At 44.7% G+C, this 10,374-nt stretch overlaps 1 pseudogene; it reads left to right on the forward strand.

The window, feature by feature from the left end:
* The first annotated feature begins 245 nt into the window (after positions 1 to 245).
* Positions 246 to 10,160, forward strand: LOC116368099 (TBC1 domain family member 16-like; annotated as a pseudogene).
* The last annotated feature ends 214 nt before the right edge of the window (positions 10,161 to 10,374 follow it).

Here is a 10,374-nt window from a genome sequence, read left to right on the forward strand (position 1 = left end):
CCACCTATCGATCTCTCTTTCTCCTCCCTCTCTGCCCACCCCCTATCGATCTCTCTTTCTCCTCCCTCTCTGCCCCCCCACCTATCGATCTCTCTTTCTCCTCCCTCTCTGCCCACCACCTATCGATCTCTTTCTCCTCCCTCTCTGCCCCCCACCTATCGATCTCTCTTTCTCCTCCCTCTCTGCCCCCCCCACCTATCGATCTCTCTTTCTCCTCCCTCTCTCTTCCAGGTAGTGGATGAAAGTCATGTATGCAGTTCTCCATCCGGAGGCCCACCCTGCCGTCCGCTGAGACCCACCCGGAGGAACGTCTGTACCGCCGCCTGGACGTCACCACCTGGCTCCGACACCTCAACCACAACGGACAGGTGGAGGAGGAGTACAAGCTACGCAAGGTGAGTGTGTAGCTGGGATAAGACCTTGGAAGACTGACAGACTTGCTTACATTTGTATACGATCACGTGTCTCTCTATTATGCATGGGAATATTTGAACAGATTTCTTAACTAAAAATGACATGGAGCTGATTTCAAACAATGGAAATGCAAAAAAAAGATTTTTATTTTTTATTTTACAAAATTCTCTCAGTAAATGGGGGGCCAAATAAAACCACGCACAGCACTAATTCGGCCAATGGGCCACCAGTTGGGGAACCCTGGTGTAGTTAGATAACATTGTTGAATTCTAGACTTCTACTACCCAGGCTGATCATGTCCTCTCTGTCCCCCCCTCAGGCCATCTTCTTTGGGGGCATTGACCCATCCATCCGCGGGGAGGTGTGGCCCTTCTTACTGCACTACTACAGCTGTGACTCCTCCTCCCAGGAGAGAGAGGCCTGGAGACTGCAGAAACGCTCTGAGTACCACCACATCCAGCAGAGGAGGTAGGTGTTTACTATAACTAATGGCTGTCCATCCAGGGGAGCTGCACTGCTGCTGACCATGTGTGTGTGTGTGTGTGGAGGGGGGTGGGTTCTATTGTGTTGTTTTCGATGAAAGGACATTCATAACACTGGAACATATGTGGTTAATTTATACAAAGGAATAAAGTGGCACCAAGCCATATCCTGCTAACTGTTACACACACACCTTGTGGTTTCACTTTGCAAATGGAGCAATCAATAGACACAATTACAGGACGTTGTTATGGGAGTGCTGGGTGTAAATTAACAGGCCTCCTGGGTAAAAACATGTAATCGCTGATCAAATCATATTCTCATATTCTACCCATATTCTACTCTCATATTCTATCCATATTCTCTCATATTCTACCCATATTCTACTCTCATATTCTATCAATATGATGACTACAGCTCGAAATGCACACACCACACACGCACAACGCACGCACGCACGCACACACCACACACACACTAAAAGAGAGTGAAGGGTGCAACCAGTCAGTTTATTTTAACCTCCCAGCGTTACTTGTCTGTCTGTCCCTAATCCTTTTTCTTTTTAAATACATTTACATTTGACATTTAGCAGACGCTTGTCCAGAGCCACCTTCAGGAGCAATTAGAGTTAAGTGCCTTGATCCAGGGCACATTGGCAGGTGTTTCACCTAGTCGGCTTGGATATTCGAACCAGCGACCATTTGGTTAATGGCCGTATGCTCTTAACCACTAGGCTACCTAAGCTTCCACACAGTGTGCATGTTTGCGCAGGTGTGATGCACGAGTGCACAGAAATAATATGATAATTGTCCGGTCTTCAGCGGAATGGCGTATTAACCTTTAGATTACATCAGAAGATGTCATCCAAACCAGCCAATTAGACGCTCTCTTCCTCCTGTGATGTGATGTGATGAGGCTGATGGAAAAACACTTGACTGAGCCTCCAGGGGCCATTGGCTCATCATTAAGACCCTGGAACTACAGTCTCGGCCTTCTAAAGGTGGTGGCACCGGTAACACTCTACTTAAAGCCTGCAGATATGATGCATTATGATACAGGTATAATAACTGATTAGACTTGTCATGAACATGTATGACACCCTTATAATCATCTGTTTGTGATCCTGACTAACGACCAGCCCCTGTTAATTAAATCAATTAGTTCTATATGGAAATATAACATTATATTATTTATATAAGTCACATTTTGAAGAATCAATTATTGCTTGTTTGATTTGATGTTCTGTGCTGTAGCCAGTACTGTTGAAGATGTTAAACATGGATGATCCTGCTGGAGAGGAGAGAGATGTCAATATATATACCTGTTCTGAACAAACACTGGAGGAGGAGAGGGTTGTGGAGAGTTGATTCAGTTTGCTCATCTATTTTCTACAAGGTCTGATGTCTCTGTGGTCTTACATGTTAATGTTGAGTTACACGATTAGGGGATTCTGGTAGCAGGACCAGGTACAGCTGCTGACAGTTCTCCAGAAAGGGAAGAGAGGGAGAGAGTGAGGCATGGAGGGAGAGAGGGGACAAGGGACTGGGAGAGAGAAGGGAGTGAGGGAGGAGACGCCGAGGGAGAGGCAGACAAACACAGACCCAGACAGTAAACAGTTACGTGAAGTTGCATCAGGCCGAGTGTTATTGTTCCTGGCGGGGCTCAATGGAAAACAATAGTGTTAATTAAATCCCTCTCTGCTTCTGCTCGTTAGGGTAGGGGTCAGGTCCTCCGTGTTCAGGTTTCTCAGCCAGAGAGTGATGGGATGGGGTTAGGGTTAGATCATAGTTGTTTAAGTGGTTACATTGCCCCAACATCCTCACCCTACCCTTTCCGACATCCTACTCAGGGTTTAAATTAAAAGTACTTTTTGAAGTTGAGTAACTGCCCTTTAAGTTTGGTTGACATTAGTGCATAGCCCCAGTATTTACCCCAGTAAAACCCTGTCTGTCCCTGCATGCCCAGGTTGTCATGAGTCCTGAGGAGCCACAGTGACTTCTGGAGGAAGGTTCAGTTCACCGTGGATAAGGACGTGGTGAGAACAGACCGCAGCAACCACTTCTTCAGGGGAGAGAACACCCCAATGTGGAGATCATGAGGTCAGGACAGATGGCTCTGTCTGGGTATTTCCCTCTTTTCTCTATTCTCTTACACTTTCTCTCCCCTACCACTTGTCTTTCCTCTCATCTCTCCCCTACCACTTGTCTTTCCTCTCATCTCTCCCTACCACTTGTCCTTTCCTCTCATCTCTCCCTACCACTTGTCTTTCCTCTCATCTCTATCCATATCCTTCCCTCTGTCACTCTTTATTCTACATTTCACTCTCCTCTCTTACCACTCTATTCTCCTCCCTTTCTTCCTCACCTTTTCCATTCCTCATCTTTCCTATCCCAGTAGTCCAGTGCACAGGAGGGTAATATTTGTACATATCATATTCTGAGCCCTGGGGGAAGCTTAGCTATGACTTTCATGCTTTATTGACTCCCAGTAAGTTGTTAGAGCACTAGTTCTGATGCATACTTACAGCTAATAGCTTCCTAAATGAAGGAGCTAAAGGCTCTCAAAACCAGGCTGTTAAGTGACTCATGGCTGGTTCTCGGTATTGGTAAAAATAACTGAGTCAAGTAGAGTAGGGGTGGGGGAGGTTAGAACTCTCATGTATTATTATGGACCAATATTGTCTAACCACTTTTCATATTTGTATATTCATTCGCTTACTCTGTTTTAATGCCATAGTGTTATTTAGCTTTAAGTTCCTCCGTGTCCACATCACTAAGGACTGATCATGATCCACACACTCCAACACAGTCGTGAAGGCACAACAACACCTCTTCCCCCTCAGGAGGCTGAAAAGATTTGGCATGGGACCCTCGGATCGTTATAAAGTTCTACAGCTGCACCATTGAGAGCATCTTGACTGGCTGCATCACCGCTTGGTTTGGCAACAGCTTGGCATCCGACCGCAAGGCTCTACAGAGGGTAGTGTGTACGGCCCAGTACATCACTGGGGCCGAGCTTCCTGCCATTAAGGACCTCTATACCAGGCGGTGTCAAGGAAGGCCCTAAAAATGATCAGACTCCAGCCACCCTAGTCATAGACTGTTCTCTCTGATACCGCACGGCAAGCGGTACCGATGCACCAAGTCTGCAACCAACAGGACCCTGAACAGCTTCTACCCCCAAGCTATAAGACTGCTAAATAGTTAGTCCGGGTAGCTATTGGTTAACTATTTAACTATCTTCATTGACCCTTTTGCCTTAACGTTTTGACTCATCGCATACACTGCTGTGACTGTTTATTATCTATCCTGTTACCTAGTCACTTTATCCCTACCTATATGTACATATCTACCTCAATGACCTCGTACCCCTGTACATGGACTCTGTACTGGTACCTTGTGTATATAGCCACGCTATCATTACTCATTGTGTATTTATTCCTAGGTTATTATCTTTCTATTTTCCACATTTATCTCTCTGAATAGTTGGGATGAGAAGTAAGCATTTCACTGTTGGTCTACACCTGTTTACAAACATGTGAAAAATACAATTTGATTTGATCTAAATTGATTGTTTTAACGACAGTGTCTAAACATCTGTATGACCTGTTGGTTAGGGTGATGGGTTAGTATGACTTTGTATGTATAACTTTATGTATGACTTAGTATGAGGTAATATGTATAACTTAGTATGAGGTAATATATGTGTAACTTAGTATGAGGTAATATGTATAACTTAGTATGAATGACTTAGTATGAGGCGACTATGATCTCTTGATATTGCCTGTGGTGGTGTTCCTCCCTTCCTCCAGGTGTGTGCTGCTGAACTACGCAGTGTTCAACCCAGAGATGGGCTACTGCCAGGGCATGTCGGACCTGGTGGCCCCCCTGCTGACCGAGGTGCAGGATGAGAGTGACACATTCTGGTGCTTCGTAGGCCTGATGGAGAACACCATCTTCATCAGCTCTCCCCGCGACGAGGACATGGAGAGACAACTGGTAAGGGGACAGAGGGAGAGAGTGTCTTTCTCTCTTTTTATTACACACACTTTTCTCTCTCGCTATCTGTGATTCTCCTGTTTTATTTGTGTGTGTGTGAGACGTTACATTCATATCCACATTAGTGCCCTAACCATCTCTCTCTCCCCCGTTCCAGATGTACCTGAGGGAGCTGTTGCGTCTGATGCTGCCCCGGTTCCACCAGCACCTGACCCAGCTGGGGGAGGACGGCCTACAGCTGCTGTTCTGTCACCGCTGGCTCCTACTCTGCTTCAAACGGGAGTTCCCCGACACAGAGGCCCTGCGTATGTGGGAGGCCTGCTGGGCACACTACCAGGTACCAAGTTTACATCAGCATACGCACAGCAACATCATGTTGTACATGGCATTGGTGTACACAGAGCAACATCATCATGTTGTACATGGCATTGGTATACACAGAGGAACATTATCATGTTGTACATGACATTGGTGTACACAGAGCAACATCATCTTGTTGTACATGGCATTGGTGTACACAGAGCAACATCATCATGTTGTACATGACATTGGTGTACACAGAGCAACATCATCATGTTGTACATGGCATTGGTGTACACAGAGCAACATCATCATGTTGCACATGACATTGGTGTACACAGAGCAACATCATCATGTTGTACATGGCATTGGTGTACACAGAGCAACATCATCATGTTGTACGTGGAATTGGTGTACACAGAGCAATACAAACACACAACATTAGCATACATACACCAATATCAAACACACAACATTAGCATACATACACCAATATCAAACACACAACATTAGCATGCATACACCAATATCAAACAATGTGTGTAATAATGTGTATTAGCAACTGTGTGTAACAATGTTAGAAGTTTATAGCCTGCCATAATGTATAACCATCATTCATACAACACACTAGTTATGGAGATTAGAGTTGGATGTAGGCACAACCAGACACACAAACTGTACTGTAGGCAGGCTCTCCACAGTCCAGTATAAATGTACTTTGTCAATAACACGCTATCACTCCCTCAGACGGACTACTTCCATCTGTTCGCGTGTGTGGCCATCATCGTGCTGTACGGTGATGACGTGACGGAGCAGCAGTTAGCCACCGACCAGATGTTGCTCCACTTCAGTAACCTCTCCATGCACATGAATGGGGAGCTGGTGCTGCGCAAGGTAACGCTAGCAGTTAGCCTTAGCATGACGATGTGTTACTCCATCCAAGGCTGGGTCACTTTTCCTCATGCTATGCTAGGCTATACTAGCATGTTATGCAACGCTAGCATTTTACCCTCTAGTTGCTTAATTCTTAACTCATCGCCTGCGCCGAATGGATTTAAAAGGAATGGCGTTTGTAATACAACAGAGCATAATAGCCCTTGTTGCTCCCCAGCCCTCAAGGAGTCTTGAAATACTTGCTGTGATCTTGCCATGTTGAGGATTTCTGAATCATGGCCGGTAGTTTGTGTGTCTGTCTTCTCCTCATATTTATGGATGCCATGTTGAGGATTTCTGAATCATGGCCGGTAGTTTGTGTGTCTGTCTTCTCCTCGTGTTTATGGATGCCATGTTGAGGATTTCTGAATCATGGCCGGTAGTTTGTGTGTCTGTCTTCTCCTCATATTTATGGATGCCATGTTGAGATTTTTGAATGATGGCCGGTAGTGTGTCTCTGTCTTCTCATGTTAATGGATGCCATGTTAATAGTGCTGCTGCAGCAACAGCACATTTTAGCATGCAGGTGTTAGGACTGTTATAGAACCCCTATCAGGTTTGATGTGTCTGTGAACAGCTCAGCCCTATTTAGTTTAATAAATTAGATCATGCTAATTGATTTTGGCTGCGTTAGATCATGTTCTTCCACGTCTGAAGGAGCTATTGATTTAGTCAAATGTTATTCAAATCTCCATGATACTAAGTGTGATACTGTTAGCTGTTTTGCAAGTCTTGAGGTATAGCTTCTTCGCTGCCTTCTATTTCCTCCTTTCTACGTGTTTTCCTCGTGTTTAACCTTTCTCTCATACACTGTCACTCCTCTCCTCCAGTCCCTTGTTCTCTCACATGCTCTCTCTCATACACTGTCACTCCTCACCTCCAGTCCCTTGTTCTCTCACATGCTCTCTCTCATACACTGTCACTCCTCTCCTCCAGTCCCTTGTTCTCTCACATGCTCTCTCTCATACACTGTCACTCCTCTCCTCCAGTCCCTTGTTCTCTCACATGCTCTCTCTCATACACTGTCACTCCTCTCCTCCAGTCCCTTGTTCTCTCACATGCTCTCTCTCATACACTGTCACTCCTCTCCTCCAGTCCCTTGTTCTCTCACATGCTCTCTCTCATACTGTCACTCCTCTCCTCCAGTCCCTTGTTCTCTCACATGCTCTCTCTCATACACTGTCACTCCTCTCCTCCAGTCCCTTGTTCTCTCACATGCTCTCTCTCATACACTGTCACTCCTCTCCTCCAGTCCCTTGTTCTCTCACATGCTCTCTTTCTCTCCATTCCTTGACTCTGTCTTATGTTCTCTCTCTTCCTTTCTCTCTCCCACCCTTCCTACTACCAGGCCCGTAGTCTGCTCTACCAGTTCCGTCTGTTACCCAGAATCCCATGCAGTCTCCATGACCTGTGTAAGCTGTGCGGTCCAGGGATGTGGGACAGTCGCTACATCCCGGCCGTGGAGTGTTCTGGGGAGCACCCCGACTCCCAGAGCTGCCCCTATGGAGGCACAGCCACCCCCCAGCCCTCGGCCTCCCCGTCACCCTCACCCAACCCCACCCCACTCCCCGAGGGCAAGAGAGGCTCCAAGACCAGAGACATCTTCATGTTTCGGAAGCAGTCCTGAGTTGAAATAGGGGGGAGGGAGACAATGGTGCTAACTATAACTGTTGAGTAGATCAGACGCTGCAGTACCACTTTTCTGCCACTAGGATTCCCAACATACTGTATGTGCTTCTCTCTGATACTTCTCTTCACGCTCTCCCCCTTTTCACAATCCCCATCTTATAAAGGGATTTTCCATCTGATCCTTTTGTCCGGTGTGACATGGAACACTGCCTTATAAGAATGTATATTTATTTGGAACATTCAGTACCACAGACACTTGGCACTACGGTTCCCATGAAGAAGCAGCTGCTCTGCTATTGGAGGAGATTGGACAATCATCACTCTGTTGGACTGTAACCTTTCAGGGTCCACACTGTGGTCTAAGGTTGCTGGACTGGATTCAACGTGACTCCAATGGTCAAATACTGACTTGAAGGGGAATTGTTGAGATTTGAACTCCATCGAAAGGTTTTCATATGCTCACAATTGAATGTTTGTGTGAATAATGGAATGATATATTATCTCAGCATATTGCAATCAGGCTGAAGCCTATTAACACGACACACGTATAAACCTCCATCAACCAAGAGAGGCAAGCTGTCATTTCAACTGTCAGTAAGTTGAAATATTGTTACTTTTCAAATCATATATTTTTTTCTGTTCCCTTCAAAGAGGGAGTGTGTGTATCTGTGGGTTTGCAATTACAATATTTAGCAATATAGTATGATTATATCCTTGCATGAGCAACCCTTTAAGTATAAAGGGCACAACCTGTTTAGCGAATAACACAAAGCCCAAAACAGAAATGTATATAGGAAACTGTTTCCACAACAAGTTTTCTACAAACATCCTTATCAGACTCCTGTTCAGAAACCTGCTATTTTATTCTTACATTATCAGATGACACTGCCTGTCAGGCTGAAGGAAGGTGGGATTTCATTTATCTTTGATAAGTGGGGATATGAATAAATATGGCATCTATCAAAGCAATAGGGATTTTTAAAAAAAAGTTAGACTAGCTGTAGAGCTTAAAAAATATGCGATGATGGTTGTGGATATCCCACCATTACCAGTCAGTGTACAGTCTGGTCAGCTAGCTACATATCGAAAATGAGATCATGTGTTTAAGTTTACTTTAAGTTTGTTTTTGTTAAAAAATGTCAGATAGGGCGGTTGTGTAAAAGCTCAGTGTTTTTGTTTTTCCATATCTAGAAACACATTGACCTCCAAGTGAATGAACACCATTGTTGTCACTGCACTAAACAATATTATAATTCATTATATTTGTACAGCACAGCTTCAATCAAATACAATGAAATCTCAAGGTTCTTCACCTGCACCAACCAAGTGAATTTGTCCATATGAATGTATCCACTTTGTTACTTTCTATTCTCTTGACTGATAATTTCATGTGTGTATGTGTGTGTGTGTGTAAACAGCAGTAACCTCCCAACATCTGGTAATGAGTTGGGGAGCAGCCACCAATAGGCCTCCACTGACTGATCTCCTCAATTACACAACACATCATCACAGAGCGGGTGAAAGAAAACCAACCAAAGAGGAATGGCAGCTCTGTACCCAACCTGCTCCAAATACTATTTGAAATCATTTTAAATGGTTTATTTGTGTTTGACTGAGCTTGCCTGGCTGAGTAATGGGCCAATAGATTAGTCCCAAAAGGCAGGCAGATGAAAAAGCCAAAAGCTTAAAGTATTTAAATGTATTTCCCAGAGAACTATCAAGTGAAGTGTTGAGATCTGCATGTTTCCTGTAATCTGTGAGTTGTCACGGTGGCGAGGGTTCTGGGGGTGGGTGTTAGAGTGCCACTCCTGGGGAAAAACATCTTCAAATTGCCACTAAAAGGTAACATTAGGATCTTCAAGCTGCTTCCCCGCTCAACATGCAGTCTCTACAAATGACATGCATTACTGGCCCCTGCGTCCATTAGTCATCTGTGGCTGCTGCTCGCTGAAAAAGCCTGGAGATTTAGAAGATTGTACCAACCACTTTATAAAGGGCTAACCGATGGATGGTAACGTGGTTTGGAAAATAATTGGGTGGCAAGGCAGCGGGGCTGTGTGTGTGTGTGTGTGTGTGTGTGTGTGTGTGTGTGTGTGTGTTTATTTACTTGCTTATCTCGATTCTTCATCTCTTTCCATGGACTGTTTTATCTCACGTTGAAACTGTTTCTGAATGTGAGTCACTGTAACATGTCTTTGGGTTTAGTTGTATTTGAAAATGTTTGTGACCGAGTTATCACTGAATGTAGAGTTCTATAAGGTTCTATAATAATACACAGGCCACTGATGAGGGCCTACTGTGGTCCTATGCTGTAGTGTAGTCAACACATACAAGACTGGCTTTCACATGCTGCAGGGCCGTGGTGAAGGCAGAAACGTTGGTGATTTGAAATAAATGGTGTAAATGGAACTTTTATTTTTCACACACTTTTCTCTCTGCATTCTGACCTTGAACTTCAGCATGAGGAAATGCATGTGCCAGCCAGCTCTTCGTTTGGGAGGAGATCACAGAAATGGCCGTCTGGCAGAGGTGTGTCTACAGATACTCTACTTGATTTCTGACCTTCCCTAATAACTTCCACACCGTTATGCTATTTTTCCATGAAGTAGGATTTGTGATT

This window comes from Oncorhynchus kisutch, unplaced genomic scaffold (assembly GCF_002021735.2).
Source record: "Oncorhynchus kisutch isolate 150728-3 unplaced genomic scaffold, Okis_V2 scaffold1836, whole genome shotgun sequence".
In the NCBI taxonomy this organism is placed as follows: Eukaryota; Metazoa; Chordata; class Actinopteri; order Salmoniformes; family Salmonidae; genus Oncorhynchus; species Oncorhynchus kisutch.